General features: G+C 39.8%; 1 protein-coding gene and 1 long non-coding RNA gene across 2 annotated transcripts in view; one reads left to right on the forward strand and one right to left on the reverse strand.

Moving 5' to 3' along the window:
- The window catches only part of INSIG2 (insulin induced gene 2), a 24505-nt gene extending 22922 nt beyond the window's left edge, over positions 1-1583 (reverse strand). Inside the window, exon 1 of the mRNA XM_019748228.3 lies at positions 1513-1583. The gene's annotated coding sequence lies outside the window, so the exon portion shown is untranslated. The remainder of the gene's footprint in view (positions 1-1512) is intronic.
- LOC141572171 (uncharacterized) lies at positions 1120-19481 on the forward strand. Its single transcript, XR_012497374.1, has 3 exons — positions 1120-1333; positions 19035-19134; positions 19254-19481. It is a non-coding gene; the product is annotated as an uncharacterized LOC141572171 (long non-coding RNA).
- The last annotated feature ends 1592 nt before the right edge of the window (positions 19482-21073 follow it).

Raw genomic sequence — 21073 nt, forward strand, 5'->3', positions numbered from 1 at the left:
TCTCCTTAAACATAAGCATACACATGTGACCCATAGGCTATGGACACTAAAAACTTCCAGGAAGAAAAACTTGTTTGCCTTGAAGACACTGAAATTCATTTTTCCTATGGACATTAACACCCAAACACAGAAACCATTAAACAAGCAGCATTCACATCCCATTACTGCTTTTAAATGTCAAATCTCAGCCCCTAAAAAGTATACTCCATTGTTGGGGAATAATTTTCTCATAACAATGAAAACAAGCTGTGTTTAAATTACTGAATTATATTTTATCCTTTCCTTTCCAGCCCACCATATGTAAAATCAACAGCTGTCAGTTTCAAAAGAATCAACCTTTCCCAAATGTACACAATTCACAGCTTGGTCATTTTATGTCAGATATATACTGAGAACTCTAACAAAACACACTACTCAATATAATGTCCAAAGAAAGAATGAAGGGGGAAAATAGAAAATACATGGTTCTTCCTGTGGGACACCTATTAGTGGCAGCATCAGCTTCATTCATTCCCACAGAGTGGTTTGCTATCAAGGCCAAACTCAAAAGTTGCAAAACACCTTCTAGCCACTGCTTGGCTGCCTTCATTCTTCCAGCACCCAGGACTGGAGCGTGTCTGCCCCTGCAATCCTCAGCCCCACTGCAATACCGATCTGGGCCAGTTTCAGTGACCCAGCTGTCAAATCTATCCATTCCTTCTTAAAGCATTTCTTCATCAATCCTACAAAACAGTAAGCTCTTCGTGAATATTTTTCTTAGACTATCTAGCTAACACCGTACTTCAATAACTTTTTTTCCAACACTAACGGGGCAATGGGTCCATTATCATTTCTTTTACAACCCTTCCCCCGGCCCCATCATCCACACTGCTTTCCTTTTCCGGATTGCTCATCCCCACTGACCAACTCTAAAATCCCAGTAACTATCACCAACGGACTTCTAGGTGTTGACTAGAGTTCCCTTTGGCATACCGACACACCCACTCCAAAGGTTTCCAGTTCCAATCCAAAATGCCAAAGTCCCACTCCTCTCACTCCACATCAACATACCTTTTTGTGGATTCTAAACTTACTGCAACACCTACCTCTTTTGGATCCACCCCCCTCCCAAGCCTCAGTCTCCCCGGGCTACAAGCCTCCCAAGTCCTGACAGCTCCATGCTTGACAGCTCGCCGGCCTCCACCCCCATCGGATCTCCAGGGTCGCGCTCTCCGCCGTCCTCCAACCTTCTTTCCTCTCAGACACTCTTTCAATGTCCGGGGAGCCTTGACCTCTCCTATGGCCTCTCCCCGACCCCGCTGTCCCCTTCCGGACCTCTCCGACCCTTCTCCAGGTAAGCGGAGCCCCTCGCCCTTCAGGCCCCATCTGCGGTCCTGGCTCCCCTCGCTTGCCATCAGGGTTCCTAGGCTGCGAAAACACCAGCAGCTCCTCTTCCCGAAGGCCACCCCCTTCCTCAGGCCGCTTCCCTCAGCCCCAAGTCACTGGCGCTTCTCCGGGAGACCCCCAACTCACCCCCGCCTCCGCCATCTTCTGGGATCGCCCCCCTCCACCTCTTCCTTTCCCCCCCTCCCACAACTCCGCCCGAGCTCCACTGCGCCTGTGCGCCCAACGCAGACGCATTCCAACGATCGGGGCAGAAGAGCTTCCGGTTCTGACCCGCACTCGTTGGTAAACGGACGAGCCGGGGCAAAAGGGCTTCCGGTTTGCCAGTAATTCGCCGCTGGGTGTAGGAGTGAACCATCTAGGTAGTGGGAGGATGCCAGATCAGCTGTTGTTTGCCAACTAGGCAGTCGTGGGTTGTAACGAGTGCCCAGACCCTGTGGGCGGTGTAAGAGAATCGCGCGTTAACACACGCACACTCTCTGGAAGGCGCAGCCCTCAGCGTGTCTCTCTCCTCGGAGCCTAAAGGAGATCTGTAGCTCGCAGGCCGCTGTGTTCTCCCGCTAAGGATTACATATTTGTGCTTTTCCCGGGCCTTATTCTTGACCTTTTTTTCCTTCTCTACTAAGTCGTAACTTCTTTTGGGAGAGGAGCACAGTTGATACTTCTCTCATCTCCATCCTACAGCTCTTTTATGTGTTTGTCACTGATAATCGTTCTCTAAGTTGGACCAGGTAACATGGTTTTCTTAGGAAGAGCTTTAGAGGTTTACAGCAGAGTGGAGAAAATACAGAAAACCTCTGACTTGTCAGAAGTAGTACTATAATATGGATGTCAGACTACAATGGTCTTGAGGAAAGTTTTGGTTGAAATTTGGGCCTAGAGTAATTGTTGTAAGAGCTTTGCAGTGCAGTGTCCGTTAGTGAAATTCCTTTGTTGTTTTTACTTTGAACTGCTAAACATGATGGATTTTTATGTTTATGACCTTTTTATCGGTACATTTATTTATGAAAATTGAAGGATAAATTAAATTGCAACAAAATGCATCTGGGCAAGTAGATGACCTTTCTTGTTTTCTCTAATGTTTCCTATAGCTCTTAAATTTCTGTCCTGTAGGTATTTACAATAGCACTAAAAAAAGATCTGGGCCAACTGTACTGAATAGATGAGGAATTTTAAAAAGAGAAAGAAAAAGCACCCAGAAAAGACACAGCAACTTCAAAATGTGCTGATGTGAAGGCTCTATAAAGCAATATGAGTCCTATTTATCCACCTCATGTCTCCAAACCCAGCTTTTTCAAATACTTAGAAATTGCCTTCAAGAAAATGCTTATGGAAAATTTTCACCTACAGAGGCATTTATTTTAGTGTAAATATTTATTGATTGCAAGGAGGAACAAGACCTAAAAGAGCAAGTACCATGTGGCCACAGTTCCTAAGGTTCTTCTATCCAGTGCAGTCATTTCTACTGCAGTACAAAACACAATACGAACTCCTTAGGGAAAATACAAAGAGCCATTGCCATCTTCTGGTTAGGTTTGAGGACAGTTTTCACGCAAGATGTAGTCTTTCAGTAGGCATTGAACGTAAGTGGGCAGATATGATGAGGCCATGCATTCTGTGGGAGCTCAGAGTTGGAAAAACATGAGACATTGTATGTAGACCCTGAAGTGTGGAAGGGTGTATGGTGAGACATGAGACCTGAATGTCAAGCTCATAAATTTGTACTAAATTTTTGTTGTCATGGAAACATTAAAATCTCATATTGATTCCAGAATATAAATTGACTAAAACTTTGAAAAATCAAAACAACTTTGGGTTACTTTGAAGTCGATGTAATATGGTCAATAGAACACTGATAAAGGATTCTTGAAACCTGGTGCTATGACAGCAAGTACATAATCATGTCCAATAAATTCATTTTTAGGCTTATTTTTTTCATTTGTAAAATGAGGGATTGGTCTAGATTATTTCTAAGGTCCTTTTCATGGGCAAAAATCTCAATGATTTGCTAAATCTGTGACTTCAGAGAAAAGTTTTTTTCATTAACCTTACATGTTATTTGGTCTCCCAATTGAATGGGCCAAAAGGTAAACTAGAAAACAAACAAACAAAAAACTCTTTACTTAGCTAATACAAATACCTACAAAAGTTAATTTGCCTTGTTGAAGTGAGTTATTGTTAGACTAACATTATTGCCCAAGGGTTGATGACTAAGCCTTAATAAGCTTCTAAGAACCTTGGACTTGGTGCCTTACCCAAATTAAAAACATGCAAGAAAAAGAATATGGAGATGTTCATCATCTTTGTAGCACACATGCTCAATTTAAAATTATATATTAATTTAACTCTTTACTGTGTGTTTCGCTAACTAGACTGCAGATTTCACAAGAGCAGGAACCTTGTTTTGCTTTTCTCTTGAGATCCAGAGCCAAGTGCCTGGGATGTGCTACGTGCTCAGATGATCGCTGTTGAGGGATGAAATGGATTAATAAATGATCCATCCTGTAATCTCAAAAAGGCAAAATTCCTTGACTTTTTGAGTCCCTCACTGTATGTATCCCTACATCAAAACACCACAACAAAAACTGAAAGCAAATAAGTAGAATTCTCCCTAATGTTTTGGGTTCTACTGTAGTCACAGAAGTATTTTTATGAAGCCTTCTTATATAACCAGTATTTATCCCTAAGTATCATAAAGAAATTGGCCTTAGAATCTGCACTGTCTAGTATGGCAGGAACTAGCCATGTACAGATATTTAAATTAATTAGAACAAAATAAATAAATTCAGTTCCTCAATCTCATTAGCCACATAGCAAGTGTGCAATGGCCCCACGTGGACATTTCTATCATTGCATGAAGTTTTACTGGAAAGCACTGTATTAGATAATTTATATAAATTTAGCTTTCTCAAAATACTGACAAGGTAAGAAAAAACAAGAAAAAGAGGTGAAATGAAGTTATTACCTACCAGCAATTTGTCCACCTAAAATTTATAAGGTCTTTTAGCATGTTGGAGACAGAACTATGTAATGCAAAGGAACCCAGTGGTTTTAGTTTTACTTTAGGAAATGTTTCAATTACAGTATTCTAAGCTTTCAGATCTGGTACAACCCTCTTCCAGAGGGACGTGTCAATTTCAAAAACTGGTTTGGTTTTTCAGCAAGAATCATGAGTAGGTGGTCTGTTAAAAATCTACAGGATGGAATGTGGGCCAGGTTATAAAGAAAAGCCCTCGTGCTGAAAACAAAAGTTTATGTTGGAATATTTTTTAAGTATCATCAAAGAGCTGAAAAAGTAAAGAGGGTTTACCAGGCCAAAAATGGAAGAAAATGTAGGACCCTAGAGAAGTAAGCAGATCAGGGAAGCCCGTCTTGCCCTGAAATCTTTGCTGATTAGAAAATACTGAAATTGTTTTGGTGAAGTTTTCAGTCAAGAAGACATTGCTAAACTTGGGGTTCAGAGGCCTCAAATTTAAAAGGTGGGACCAAGAAGAACAGCACCATTGGCATAAGGGTAATATGAAGTGATACCACTACGCACACCCGGAGGGAATGAGCCGAGCAGAGGGAAATTAAGAAAAATAAATAAGTACCTGTGGAAACATAGCCACAAGTTGGCCCTCAGGCAAATTTATATTCCAAATTCACCCCACCTCAGTAAATACAAAAACATCATGTCTAATTTTGTTTAAACTGGCCTTAGCCTGATAGAGTCCAAAATGCCTGTGAAATAAACCCTTCTAAATGCTTTGTCCAAACTTGTACAAATATCCAGCTCACATCTAATCCAGCTGCAAGTTTCTTTAGTGACATTCACCTTAACCAAGTTTCCATAGCTTTTATTTGTCATAGAAATAAAACTGCCCTTTTTATATATTCAGTCCATCAATTTACAAATTTTGTTTTGCATTGTGTAATTACAAGGACACGACTGACAATAATCACAGCAGATTCTTAGTGGGCGCAATCTAATTGCTGGGCCGGAAGTGCATGGGGCAGTTAGCCCCAGGAGTGAAGCAGGCTGTACCAGGGAAAGGAGGCTTTCATTTTACTTGAAGTGCATGATGTCCTTCCTTCCTTTGCTAGTGCTGTCAGGTAGACAGGAGAGGCTCACGGACAGGAAGGATTTGCCCAAGCTTTACTAGTAGTCTGGTCAAAATAGAAATCAGATCTTTTGCTTCCTAATCCAGTACCTTTTAAAAAATAATAGATCTAAGGACCATGTTTTAAATCTTACATCACATAAAATAAATTTTTTCTATTGTATTAGTTTAACAGACTCTGAGATAATGGAATGTTCTTGGTATATTTGTAGACAAAGCATTTATACCTTTCCTTGATATTCAATGTAAGTTATTTATTATTTTGTAAATCTCTACACTGAGGTCACCCACTATTCAGTAGTAGTTAAGAAATGTGAGTTGATTTTATAATAGGGATGCTTATCTTCTTGGGTATAAGCTCATTAAATGTTTCCGGCAAGTACTAACCTGATTTTAATTGTGTAATCAGTGACAAACTCTGTACCACATTCAAGCAAACCAAAAATAAGATGGGCAGGGGAATGATAGAGGTGATTATAAATCAATCTAGTCACAAGCAGGCAAACTAACCTGAATTCTCATGGTTGCATTACTGCAATCTGTGATTATAGTAAGATCAGTGCTGGTTACAGGAAAAGAAAAAAAACCCATGTGACCAAAGCGGGGGATGGATGGGGAACAGGACAGGTTGAACCTCCACAGCTCCGAAAGAAGAGGGCAGTGAGCTGGGCATTCACCTTTTAGTGGTGGCCTTGGTATAACCCTTTCAGGGTGCTTTTTGGGTGTGTTAGGAAGCAGTGACGACTAAAGTCAATAAATTGAATGTATATAAAGTCAATGGTCCCTGTAAGGCTTGGTATGTGTGGTCAGGCAACAAATAAACTAAACAAAGCCCAAACAAGGTCACCATGGTCGAGCAAGCAAATGTAGAACAACTCTAAGACAAAGTCACTGAGGTATAAAACACTGAGGTGAGAGGACAACTGGAAAGATTATAGACTATAAACTACTTGTCAGAGAGGCAATAATAGAGACCAAGAATAAAGAGGCAACACTAGCTATTATTACAAGGGCCCACACAATTTGAGGTCAAAAAACATAACAAGGTGTTCTCTAAAAGATTTCTGTCTTGCTAATTCACCACACTGTTGTTTCAGGTCTGCAACACCCATTCACATGGAATTTCCCCTGATTTGCTAACTATATATGTGTACATATATATGGATAGATTAGATAGATAGATGATAGATTGCTAGATTGATAAATTGATTCACAAAGAGGATTTCATCTAATAACAGATGGAGGACACGTATGATCAAATAGTTAAAAATTTCCCAAAAGAAATATGTATATGGCTAGGTGATGTAATCGACATAAAACACACATACACACTTATAGAAACTCTAGGGCTTAAATTTAGTTTTCTCGTGGGACTTGGATTTGCCACAAACAGAAACTAACAAAAGAATTTTCCAGAGAAATAAAGTATTTGAAATGATTTAAAATTTAATTTCTTTGGAATTAAATTTCTTTAATTTCTTAATTGCTTTTCTTAAAGGCTAGGAATTAATGCTCTAATAATGATTAGAGAGAATTAAAAGATGTCAGGCTTTTCAGAAGCAGATCTCAGATTTGATAAAATTCAGTATTGAAGTATGATAGAACCATAAAAGACACCCTAACCTGGGAAATGATATGTGCAGCTCAGTGATGGCCTGGAGAGTCCTGTTGATGCTTAATATTCTACTTTAGCTGAGGTAGATCCCATAGCTCCTCTGTTGTTTTAAAGATTGATACAGCGTCCTCTCCTACAGCTCAGCTTTCTTTTAGTAGGAAGCCTGGGGTAGTGGCAAAGCACGTGCACTATTTAGAATGAGACAGATCTGGGTGCCAGTCTCTGCTCCCTGTGACCAGCTGGGGATTCTTGGGCAAGTTACTTGACTTCTCTGATCCTTCATTTCCTCATCATTAAACTACTTCTTATTGTAAGGAATACATCTGATAAAGTCATAGAAGGTCATAGTTTTGTGGGTATTATTAATCACTTCAATTTTTTTTTCAAAATTTTTTTGGGGAATATTGGGGAACAGTGTGTTTCTCCAGGACCCATCAGCTCCAAGTCATTGTCCTTCAATCTAGCTGTGGAGGGTGCAGCTCAGCTCCAAGTCGCTGTTTTCAGTCTTTGGTTGCAGGGGGCACAGCCCACTATCCCATGTGGGAATCGAACTGGCAACCCTGTTGTTCAGAGTTTGTGCTCTAACCAACTGAGCCATCTGGCCACCCCTGATATTCTTCTTGACAACTAACCTTCCTATTTCTGTCGAATGCATCCAGGATCAGAAATTCCTCACTTTTTGAGGTAACTGCTTTCGTCTTTGCACAGCTTCAGTTGTGAGAAAGTTTTTTGTAGAGTTCAATTGTACTCAGCTCCTTTATGCAAACCACTCCGACTCCATTCCATGCGACAACCTCTAAATTCTTCATCTCTCCTCCCACTCTGCACTCACCGCAGATTCTCATCCTTGCTAAATATACCCAGTTTCTTTAGTCATTTTCTATATGACAGATTCCCCATCCCTTCACCATAATTGTTGTTTTCTTCTGGACATACTTTTGTCTGTCGATGTCCCCTCCGTAGGGTCACTTCCAGAGCAAACATCAGAGCTGCATCATCACGTCCCTTGTTCTGGATCTTCTTTAACACAACGTGCCATCACAGTAGCATTTTTGGCAGCTACATCCCACTATTAAGTTGTATTGAGTTGTTAAATTTAAACAACTCTTAAATCATTTCCATGTGCACAAACCACATCTTCTCCATCCTGTTCTTTTATAGTTGTGGGTAGAATTGGGGGGTATTTGGATTTTTCCATGTTTTCCATTGAGGATGAGGGGTGGATGCCTACACAAACGTGTTTGTGACTTTCCTGTTCCATTCCTTCTTCTTACACCATGTCCACAGTTACTACCTGTCAAGATCTCTTTGGCACAAATTCCACCATTCAATCTAATGATGAGCTCTCAGTTTTGTGTTGCCTTCAGCCTGCCACAGCATGCTAGCATGCTATCAAAATCGTATTCCAAGCCCTTAATAAACATTTTGGGTAGTACAGTGCTAAGCAAAGAAGGCTGTGGTGGGCTCTAGAGAGAGCGCTGCCTTTTGACTGGCGTAAATCCATTCATCAGAAAGAACGCTGCTGACTGTATACCCAGCTCATGTTCAGAGCGATATCATTAGAGATTGATAAATTCATATAGAAATGCAAGCTAACCACTTCATTTTCACTACCTTATACTGACTTCTTTGCTGGGGGCTTGCAAATCGTGTCTTTAATGATTTATTTTAGAAGATTTCCAAGAGATTAAGCCCATCTAGAGTTTACAGGATTCGCCTTTGTTCTGAGAATAAGACATTTGTCTATTTTCAGTCTTCCCTAATTCCTAAGATTCCTCAAAATTTATTGACAGGCGTTCTTCTGTTTTACCCCAGAATTCTTTCAGTGTCCGAGAAATGTACCTCATCTAAATCATGAGACGTATACGCATTTTGAACACGCAGGGCTTTCTTACAAGTTCCTCACCTACCTTGTTTTTAAAAACTACTGTTAGGGCTGCTCTTCCCTTTCTGACAATCTTTCAGCTGGAAAACAACATAGGAATTAAAGCAGTTAAGTGGTTTTACTTTCCTCCTCCTGTCTTTCAACATTGCAAGTATCAGACTCCTTACACTTTAGGCACGTTTCTGTGTGGCTGTGAAAATGTGCCTTGCTCAACTTACGACATCGTCCCAAACCACTTACATTTGTGTTGTTCATAATTTCAGTCCTGAATGCTTCCACCTCACAAGTCTGACCTGTATCCAGTCTGACCCTATGACTTATTTTTATCTTTCATTTCTACTTCCCTTCTTAGGCCTGATACTTCTCACACTTTGACTTTTCTCTTTGCTCCTAAGCCTTGGCTGTACTACTTTGGTCTCCCAATGGTAAATGCCTCACCTCAGCACATGGGTCATTTCCTCTGGGTAATACTCTTGGGTCTGACATCCTCACCAGGTGTATTGTGGCGCATCCAACCAGGTGGCTCCTGCATCACCTTTAGGTCACTCAGCTTCACTCCTGCCATACTCTGTTGGTCAATGGATCACGATCAAAGAGAGGAGACTTAGACTATATCTCTAATGAGAGGTGTGTCAGAAAATTTGTGAACAAGTTTTTAAAACACCACTTGATTGGGTGGCTGGATAGCTCAGTTGGTTAGAGCATGGTGCTGTTAACACCAAGGTTGCCAGTTCGATCCCCGCATGGGCCACTGTGAGCTGTGTCCTCCTTAAAAGCAAAAAACAAAAACAAACAAACACCACCACCTGATTAATGGTGCCAGTGAACAGAGCCCAGGCACAATGCAACAAAGGCATTTGTTACTTGTTCTTCCTTCACATGAGTGTGTAAGTCCGTTTTGGTCCATTTCGGTGACTGAGTATTTTTATACACCTCCCTTCATTCTGGACATTAGTGTCGAACATTCGTATAGGCTTACTCGTATATTGTTTTATCTTTGAACATGATTGCTTGTCTGTTTTCTGTTTGAATTCCTCAAAGAGCACCCTCTGAATCCATATCAGTTTTATTAGGAGCCCTTCCATCGCTTCCATTCCACTGTATTGCCAAAAATTAAACTTTGAAAATATTTCATTCCTTTTCTTAGCTTCCCTATAAATGGAATGCTACTGATTCTTTTCTTCTGTCTGCATAACCCACTTTAACTGTTCACACCAGCTCTTTGCCTCTTGTCAATGCTTGTCATCCTGTTCTTAGGGTGGGCAAGGTATAACGGCATGGTTAACAGTCAGACCTGGGTTTTAACTCCCATACGCCCTGACTAGCTCTCTGTGTAACTGGAGAACATTGTGTTACTCCTTTAAAACCTAGAAAATGTTATGTCATAAATGGGGACAACAATGCAATTAAGTGACAGTGGGGTTAAATGAAATACATGTAAACAACTTAGCACATAGTGGGCACTCATTAAATAGTAGCTGTCAATATTATTCACTTCTTATCCTTTTAAGAGAAAACTGCAACAATCTCCTCATTCTGTATGCCAATTCTGCATAAAACGTCACCTGTATATCTATACCAAACACCCTGACAGGTGACTTTATAACATCATGTGTTCTTTGTAAGTTGTTGCATACTTATTTGCCTGGTTTTATCAGCAATTTGGGTCATGATCACCCATTTTTTTCTCTTTGGTAACCCTTCTAGCTCCAAGCTCAGGCCTGAACTACAAAGTCTAGAGGTACATCCTAGTTTATATGAACTGCCCCTATGTTGAACAGTTGAATGTCAGAACCGAAACTTGCTCCAAATTTCTCTCTGCAAATAACACTCGGACACCTCCCTACAGAGAAGCTAATGTAGAGGAACGCTGCCTTTCCAGAATGATTGCAGTGCTTGCGGGTGTATAATTAGTCACTAGTCAGTGTGTAAATACTCTGTAAATTGCTTTATTTGTTAATGTGAAAAGCTCTGCGGAAATACAAGGTATTATAGGAACCAGGGCTGAACACAGGAGATAAGGTATTGTGGAAAGAGAACAAGTGAGTGAGGTATCAGTGTGTGTCATGTATCCCTCTGAGGGGACGAAGCTTATAGGTTCTCCCCCCCTCGCTTTCTAAGAACACCGACTCCCCTGGGTGAATAATTTAAAGGACAAATTACCACTCTTCTGGGTACCAAAGCCAGCCATAAGCTGAAATTAAATTAAATCATAAAGCCCTACAAGAAACTGAGGGAAGAGTCAGAAATATAAAACCAAGGGAATCCAGAGCTAAGCATGAAATATTAGAGTCAGTACGATGTCCTTGCCTTCCTGTGCTGATGAAGGGAAAAACTGAAAACCACCCCGGTACAGACTTAAAGGACCACCATCAAATATCCATTGTTAAGTACTTGGCAGTGGCTATTGCAATGATTTCAATTCCAATGGGGTATTGAAGGGAGGTAGGAGAGAGAACACTAGATCAACTTCAAATCCTTGCACTTCAGCTAAGTAGCTGGGTGACCTTGAGCTAGTCACTACCTAAACTGGGCCTTAGTTTCCTTTACCTCTGAATTGAAAAAAGATAAAATCAGAGTTTGTGTTTCTAAAATCTTTTTTCAAAATATTTCTATAAACCCAAAGATCATAGTGTGCTGATGAAAACATGTATAAAATGTGCCTATTAAAATCCAGAAAGCTCATTATCTTTTTTCACAGCACCGGCCCTCCTATCACCATTGAAATCCCTTATACACCTTAGGAAGGGGCCTAGAGATATGAGGGGCAACTTCAGAACCACAAAGCCATAAAGTGTTGTATAATAAAACAGTATGTCCCCACAGTTGTTTCCTCCAGAGGGAAATGAGTGTTTACACAGTCACTTAGAGGGATGGACCCACCCTGGGTGAAATGAGTTAAGTAGCACTTTAAATACCCAAGACTGGCTTCTGAGAAAGGATCTCAGCACTCCTGTATTGAAGTACAAATCCAACAATCTCGTCATTCTATAACAGAATGAGGAAGAATTGGGCAATAGTTCCATTATTCAATCAATATAAAGCAGGGACTTTGGTAAACAGGCTGGCAGCTCTTTTGCTGTCAGCGTAGCATGTAGCTCTAAAAAAAAGTGAAAGTCTACAGAGCAGATGGTGTTTTCTAGGGTGCTATTATCGTTGAAAGACCTGGGACACGTCCTAGGTCCAGCATATTAAACTTAACTCTATCAACATCATGGCTAAGCCTTACCAGCATTTATTGCCATGACAGTATCATGGGGAATAAAATCCTAAAATGCAGTGGTCCTTTTTGTTACTAGAAAGCTGTACTCAACATCTTGGCCTACGTGGGTGAGGGCAGCAGTAGAGGCCAAACATTAGGAATGATCAATCACCTAACTGGTGGTACCTAGATCTTTGAATTTCCTGGGCCAGGAAAATTTCAAAGAGAAAGAGAAAGACCATCATAGAGAGGCCAAATCTGACACCATTACTTCACAAAATAAAAGCATCTACTATCTATGACCACTATCACTTTATAACAGGATATTTTAACACCAAAATGAGGGAGGGACACTGTCTCAAAATGAAGAACAGTCTTTTAAATTGCTTATATGTAGTTTTCAGACATACTTGCTATGTTTCTCTGCACTGTTTTCAGTAGTCATGGGTCAGTGAAAACCTCATCTTGGATCAGAATGGTCCTTAGACCTGCATTTGGGAAGTCCTACTCTTTGTAAGATACCATTAGAACTAGAAATCCTCTTTCTGTAACAATTCCAATCTGAAATTTCCTCAAGGCCAAACTTTAAGCCCCATTTCTACTTTGAAGTTTTCCTGATTACCTCCGACCATTATGATCTTTCTGCCCTCTGAATCTTTATAGCTCTTGTAATTTTAATATATAACCTACCACTTTCATTTTGTGGGAACAATATTTTGAAATTTAGAATGTTTTGCAGGGAATGGTTTCATTGTTAACTAAAAACTTTAAAAGTTTTATTACCAACTGAGAGAAGCACAAGTTAGACATCTCTGAAGAAGATCCCAACTTAGGAAAGAAAAAGGTATAGAGAATCTAGAACAGAGATGAGTCATCCATTACTCAAAATGCATCTGAAGTCAGCCGAAGTCTTTTAAGGTTGACAGTATAGTCCAATATATTTTGATCAGTAAACTGATGTGGTGAAAATGCTCTATTGGTACATTAAGGAAGGGTTACTAAAACTTTCATTTCAATATTGTCCCTTCTCTTCACCAAGTTAAGTAAGCATCAGGGTAATCACTCTCTGACCTCTTGTTCCACATGGTCCCATAGTCTCATTTACATAGAATAACAGAATTCTATACAATAGAAAATTGTCTTAGAGATTATCTAACCCAGCCCCTTGCTTAACAAATGGGATACCAAAGGCCCAGGTAAGTGAAGTGACTCATCCCAAATCCCAAGCAGATCAGTATTAGAGAGTTGAGATTTCTACCATGATGTATGATCTTCTATTTCAAATGTAATAGTCGTATATCCCCATATCTCCTGTTTCCTTGAAATCACCACATATAGGCAGTAGTTCAGTTCCAAAGTCGGCCAAGCTCTTCCGAGTTGGAGCCCTGCTTTTCTTTGGTCCCCTCACTGCAGGTACCACAGTCCTAGATATTTAATAATGTTAATAAATCTATATCACAACATAAGGGACCTTTCTTCATTTTCCTTTCTTGGAACTGGTCTTTTCTTCTTTAACCAAAACCAAAGCCTTAACCTTTCCACTTACACACATCTTTGAAATGTTTTAAACATTTGTAGTTGTTATCATCAAAACCACTCTTACCACAACCTGAAAATGAGGACTCCCATTTCTGGAACAAATATACCACGTGACCTTTGTCAATTTTCTAAAGTTCTCTGGCCACAACTTTTCACATTTGTGAAACAGAAAAAAATGTCCTGAATAGAGACTGAGGTATTGGAGGGTTGGGACCACGCCTTTTAATCTTCCGTATGTTACCATATAGAGCTTCGTCTCGGGCTCTGCCCACGCAGATGCTCAGGAAATGCTTGCTAACTGAAGATTTTTATGGTCGCTGATAGAAAGACAGCATAAATGCAAAACACAGTTTTCCCCTTGCCCTGAGTTACCCAGGAGCATCATTCTCATTCAGAGATGACCACATTTCAGAATGTGGGTCTCATAAAACATACAATTTAATGAAGCCATCTGGGAAGATGATAGTCGTATAAATGCAAGATATTGATATTATCTGGCTACTTGGGGAAATGCCATGTAAATGAAGGTACAGCCCAGCTCCATAATTCAAATCAAGTATTGATGTACAAGGTCTTTAGATAATGGACTTTGAAGATTGATATTTCTCACAAATCTGAGGCTACTTTTCTCCCCTCCTGACAATTTTGCTATTTTTACAGTAAGATTTTATTTTAATTTTTGGAAAACATCTTTTTTTCTTTTTTAACAGGAATCCATCAGTGTCAACTGGGAGTCTTGAAACAGAAATTTTACATCTGTCTTTATCGGTTTTTTTGTAGCTTCTTTTCTTTTGAAGCAAGAAATGATGCAAACAACAGAGGCATTTCTTTCCTGCTCCAATAATTATGCAGAATGTTGTTCAGTTATTCAGCGTCCCAAATGACCCAGATGCTTTCTTCTCTTTGTGATTCTTCTAGCAGGAAGGTGTGTTCTACTCCAGATATTATCCGGGAGACTCTTCTGAATGAAGCTATTCAATCTGTACTCCTTTTTAACCAACGTTACCTCCTTTATCTGAGAGACAATTGCTGAAACAATACCAAGTTCAGTCATGCCAGTAATCACAAAATGAACATTCAGCTAGCTTTGGCACTCTTAATCTCGTATGTGGTCAGGGAGAGGATAGAGCATTTCTTCAACACTTACAATTCTGCCCTACTACCTCGGCTGAGGGAATTACCCGTAACATTGAGGCAGCAGCTGCCCCCCTGTGTAAACCAGAGTTCCTCTGGGCTCCTTCCAGTCTCTGCAGGGAAAAATGGGATCCAGTGTTTGTGCTCACTTTCCAAAATGCTGAGTCCATTTGGCCCTGGCTGTTCCCAACCACCCCTCTTACCACGCACTCACCAAATAATACATAAATACAGTCAAACACAACACTCCTCCCAGAAGTGGCTGGGGTTCATGGACATCGTCTTATATGTCTTTTATGGGAGTGTATGTTGTGGGTTTGCTGGTCCCAGGGGCCACACAGAGTGCTCATCTAGAGAACGTGCATGGCAGGGGGTGGGGGAATGGAGGCAGGGAGCTTTGACTGATGACTGGGGTGGGATAGATCGGGAGATGGCAATATTGCCTTGATCTTTAATCCTTTTCATAATCACTGAAGAAACTCCCCCCACCGCTCATCTTCTTGCATCCCTAAGTCACAGCCTAACAGCAAGTGTGCCCAGAGCTAAGGGCCAAGACTCACTTGCGGGCCCTGTATCCCAGAGACAAATTTGCATACTCACAAGCAGGGTAAGAAGAATCTGCTGGCCCCTTTTTCCCTTGGGTTCTGCCAGGCATTGTCACTCCCCATCGCCGATGGAAAAAGAATATTCTGAACTTCAGCCTAGTGAGACTAAGGGAGGTCTAGCGTCTTGGAAGCCATATTAGCCAGCTCATTAAGTGAGTCTTATGGGCCAGATAGCATACTAGGCAAGGGTATACAAGAAGGAAGAAACCCAGGTTATGCCCTCAGAGAATTCTCATTCTGGGAGGGAGCTCGTAGTAAATTTGTCTACATGGATCTGTTAATAGTCTCAACATTATTCTGTTTTAAGAGTTTCCCAATATATTTTTCATGTTACAAAACATGAAACTAAACTGCAAAGGTGATGCCAAAAATAGTCTGAACATGCCAAGGGATTGGAACCCTGTCTGCAGAGATAGCAAGTAGAGAAGCCACCCCATCCAAGTAGCTAATGGTAACATATCGACAACTAGTATGTCTAGAAAATCAGCAGATTTGCCACAATAAAAAAACATGTACTGGGAAAAGCCATTTCAGTTTCTCATAATACATTAGGCAATTATGAGAAATAAACATTTTTTTAAAAAGTATCTTTATAAAGAGAAATTAGTCTTTTAGATAACCACATGTTTTCTTAGCATTGAGACAGGGTGCCACAATATGAGAAGACAAGTAACAGTAACACAATCTTTTCCTTGAGTCACAATATTGGTGAGATGATGTTTTGCACATGAGAAAATTAAAAAAAAGAAAAAAAGACGTATAACCATAACCAAGAGGTAAAAATTGGGTGTAGAGGCCTTTTGTAGTTAACGGGGTGAGGGTGGGGGGAACGGTGACAAAGGACTTGAGGTTAGGAAACTGGGAAGAGCTGGTAAACTGTTTTTCTGTGCGAACAAAAGGCAAAATCCTTTCTAATGATTGTTCCCAAGTGCTTTTCTATAAGCATCAAAAGTACAAGACCAGTAGGGTTTCATACTCTGTCATTACAGTGTTTGGGAAATTTTGAGTCACATATAGATTTGTTTTTAAACATAAGAAATAAAAATTGTTTTTCTGATTATTTTTAATTCATAGCAAAAAAATTCATACCCTATAGAAAACAATAAAGAGAAAAGCAAAAAAAAAAATTACCTATAATCCTAGTACACAGACATAATCAATATTAGCATTTTGATGTGTACTCTTCTAAACATTTTCCTATGCATGTATACACTCATTAACATATAGCTTTTTATAAAAATGAAATCATCCTAGCCATCCTGCTTTTTAATTTTTTACTTAATAATATCTCATCTTGCACCTCAGTAAATACTACTCCTACTACAGTGAGTCGAGTAGTGTTCTCCCAAAATTTGTGTCCACCTAGAACCTAAGGATGTGAACTTATTCGGAAACAGCATCTTTGAAATTTAAGGTTCTACAGATGAAATCATATTGGATTTAAAGCGTGCCATAAATCCAATGGCTGGTGACCTTATAAGAGAACGAGAGGGCGATTTGGACACAGAAAGGGCCATGTGAAGATGAGACAGAGACTGACGTGATGCTGCCACAAGCCAAGGAATACCGGGAGACACCAGAAACTGGAGAGGGCAAGGAAAAGATTCTCCCCTAGAGCCTTCAGAGAGTTTGGCCCTGCTAACACATTGGTTTTGGACCCGTGGCCTAAAGAACAGTGAGAGAATAAATTCCTATTATTTTATGCCATGAAGTGTGTGGTAATTTGTTATGGCAGCCTAGGAAACCAATACAATTAGCATTGATACTGGCTGCAGAGCATTTATTGTGTTCTATTCCAAGTGGATCTACCATAGGAAATGGAATACAATGATGGACATTGTTGATGGGCATTTAGGGTTCTTCCAGTTTTTCACTATAGTAGACAACACTGCAATGAGCATCCTCATCCAGGCAACTTTATGCCCTTTTCTGCAGAGGGAATATAGCCTAATTATTAACAGCATGGGTTCCAAAGCCAAAGTCAGGCTGCCTGGATTCGAATTTTGACTCCTTCTTCTACTAGCGATTACCCTGAATAGTAACTTAACTAGAGACTTGACACTATGTGGATTTTTTTTTCTTTTTTTGCAGTGTCTGACATATAGTAAGTAAATGTTCTCTATTTATGGTAAATGATCAGAGATAAATAATTCTTTCTAGGTCAAAGAAGAGATAGACACATTTTCAAAAATCAAATGCAATTATAAAAGGCTTAGGAATAAATCTAATAAGCATCAGAGTTCGCTTTTGTTCACAGGCATACACATTTTCATAGAAAAATATATAGAGCAAAAGGCTATGAATACTTAATTTCTAACATCTTTAACAAAACAAAGAAAGTCCATTAGTACTTTATTTTCACTGACTTTGAGAAGGCAATTGTTAATTGTTCAACACGATGGCATTTCAGTCAGACTACATTTAATTTCACTACCAGTTCTGCCATCTTTTAATTGGGGGAAATTCCTAAATTTCTGTGCTCCTCAGTTTTTCAATTACACACTGGGACAGTTACCTCAATCTCATTAGGACTCTTATCAGAATTAACTGAGGTACTTTATGCAAAGTGCCTCGCGCAGAACCTGGAACATAGTAGAGTCATAAAACATTTAGTAAAAATGTTATTTTTACTAAAAAAAGATTAATGTCTAAGAAAATTCTAAGGAATAGTTTGTTGAATAAAGAAGACCAAAGTGATATTTGCAATCACTTCATAAATGAATAATGAATATAGGGGGTCTAGGAAGCTTTGGGATCTTGCACCCCATAAGTAAAAAGAAAGTTTGCACCATGCACCCCTGAGATATGTATATTTGTGTATAAATTATAAATATGTATAATGATATTCATATGTACATTATAAAACTCAAAAGTAGAGAATTTAAAGGGATGAGATAAAAATTTCTAAAGCTCTGACATTTCCTTCCCACACTCTTGTGGATTATCTTGGACGTCCCCCAACCTGGGTTCACACGCTCCACTTTCAAGATCCCTGATGATACAATGTTCTCAAATATAAGAAGGCACAGCGATGGGATGGGCTTAAGGATTTGTGATCATCAAATGTACCTGGAACTCACCAACAAAGTATTTCTGGCGGATGTGAGTGCCTATCTGTCTGGTATATACCCACTTGCTCATTTTTCAAGATTTGGTGCTACGGCTATCCCGTGCGTGAAGCTGGCATTTCCAGGTAGAACCGACAGGTGCTTCCTGACAAGTGCTTCCCTTGGATTTCCCTATCCCTATGCAGGTATCTAGGCCAGCATCTGTAACATGTGATTGCATTTATTAGCGTCTGTGTCTCTCTCCCCATCTTGACCGTCAGTTTCTCAAAGGCAGGAATCATGTCTTATTCCTCATTGGTTTGTTAGTGCTTGTTATATAGTAGGTCCTTAATAAATACTTACAAAGTGAATGAGCTGACAAAACTAGGGAGCAATACAGTCCATAAAAACTAGGATGTCCCGGAAGCACATGGAAGAAAAAAATGCTATTAAATGCTAGCAAGAGCCTCCTTAACATAGAATTATGTTTAATTAGATTGTAAAGTCTGACTTGTTTGCAGCACATTTCCTAGAATTTCCCAGTGAACTCTCCAGATACTGCAACGGAATTCTTGGTTGCTTCGCTCGTCTGCACAGCTCTTCCTCTGCTCCACAGAGGAGGTGAGTTAGGTCTGGATGGGGATATTTATGAACTTGCTAATCCTAAATTTGTTTTCCCTCTAAGCTCAGTTCTGCCTGCCAAGAATAGCTCAGGATGACAATCATTTTCATGCTTTCAGTCAAACAAAGGCTCCAGAAGGACATGGAAGAAGGGAACAAAGCCAGAAGTTTAACATCAACGACAACAAGGAAATAGAAGAAAATATGTTTAAATATCCTGCTCCTCATTTGTTGCTGTCCTTTCTCAGCATGTTCAGGACTCCTGTTCACCTGCAATTGAACGTTGTGGGTAGGTTAGAATGGGTCGACTTTAAATACTTACAATAAATAAAAGGCTGCAATTCTACCCTTTACTTCCATCCCTCCAGAGTCATTTGAGTTTTTAAATATTTCTCTCTCTCTCCGCCCCTCCCTCTTGTCTTTCATGTTAACTTGAAGCCACAACTAGAAACTGTTAACAATATTTATTTCCAGCTCTGTTTCCCTAAAACATTGTTTTCCAAAGCGGGTTCTATGAAATGATCGTAGATGCTCCATGGAAAAAAGTTTCTGTGGTTCAATGTTTGGGAAATTTATGGTTATACAAATGTCTTTACAACAGGCCTTCTCATGTCCTTTAATTGTCCGATGTACCTGGTCAATCTCTAAGAGGAGGCATAGTTCGCACGACAGAACCCTCTTTTTCTAGAATCATCCGGCCAGACTAATGTTCTGATTAATACCCTTTAAGAAATGCCACCATTTTGACTTAGGGTTTGGCTTAAACTAGGAACTCTTCATCTGAGACACAGACACTCAGAACTACGTTGGTCATTTGGATTGGTGTGTGGCTCTTGACAACACAGAGACAACATCGCAAAGGAACTTTCCCAAATATTCATGCAACGAATTTCATTCTTCCTGTGGGCAGACATTGCTATAACTATAGCTGGAGCCTGAATTGCCAATCCTGAAGAAAGAGCTAGGCTAGAAAAATAGCCCGATGGAAGGGCAAAGGGACCTCATCTGGGCACCGTGGTTTTAGGGATATGCATCGCAGGACCTAATTTGTGCATTTAATCTCTCAGCAGTTGCTTATCAAAAGAGGAATGCCCTTCCCTCTTGAGGTGCTTTCACGCAGAAGTCCTTTGTTTCTATTATTACTCACCCCCACACAGAGCTTTCCTGTTATACACAGTTTTTGTTTACTGTCTTCTCACCAAGACTATCACTTCTCTATCTCATTCCTACATAGTCTTTCTCCTGCTCCTGAATGAACACTTCTCTTTCCACCCACTGAAACACTCCCTTATTTCTCTGAATACCCACACTACTTAATGTCTGTATCAGAAGTCAGCAAAACGTGGTCCTCCATCCAAATCCAGCCTCCCATCTATGTTTGTTAATACAATTTTATCGGAACACAGCCACACCCATTCATTTATATACTGTCTATAGCTGCTTTCTGTCTACAAGGGCAAAATTGAGTAGTTGAGCAAAAGACCATATAACATGCAAGCCTAATATAATTACTATCTGTCCTTTACAGAAAAATTTGCCCAACTCTGGTCTATACCATTTCTTTAGTACTTATCAGATATAGCCTTTCTTTATGTTGTGATTCATACTTTGATGTTTTATATGTGTTTTCTCAATTAGTGTTAAGCCCCCTGAGGGCAGAGTCTATGATTTGTATCTTTTTTGAATCCTTTATAAAAACTATGAGAATAGCACATATCAGTGAAATCATATGGTTCTCTACTTTTTCTGTCTGACATATTTTGCTTAGCATTATAATCTCAAAATCCATCCATGTTGTCACAAATGGCACTATTTCATCTTTTCTTATGGCACAGTAATATTCCATTGTGTATATATACCACAACTTCTTTATCCATTCATCTATCGAAGGACACTTGGTTCTTTGCATGGCTTGGCTACCATAAATAAAGCTGCAATG

Source organism: Rhinolophus sinicus, chromosome 17, assembly GCF_057876585.1.
Source record: "Rhinolophus sinicus isolate RSI-liver-muscle chromosome 17, RSI-T2T, whole genome shotgun sequence".
Taxonomy (NCBI): domain Eukaryota; kingdom Metazoa; phylum Chordata; class Mammalia; order Chiroptera; family Rhinolophidae; genus Rhinolophus; species Rhinolophus sinicus.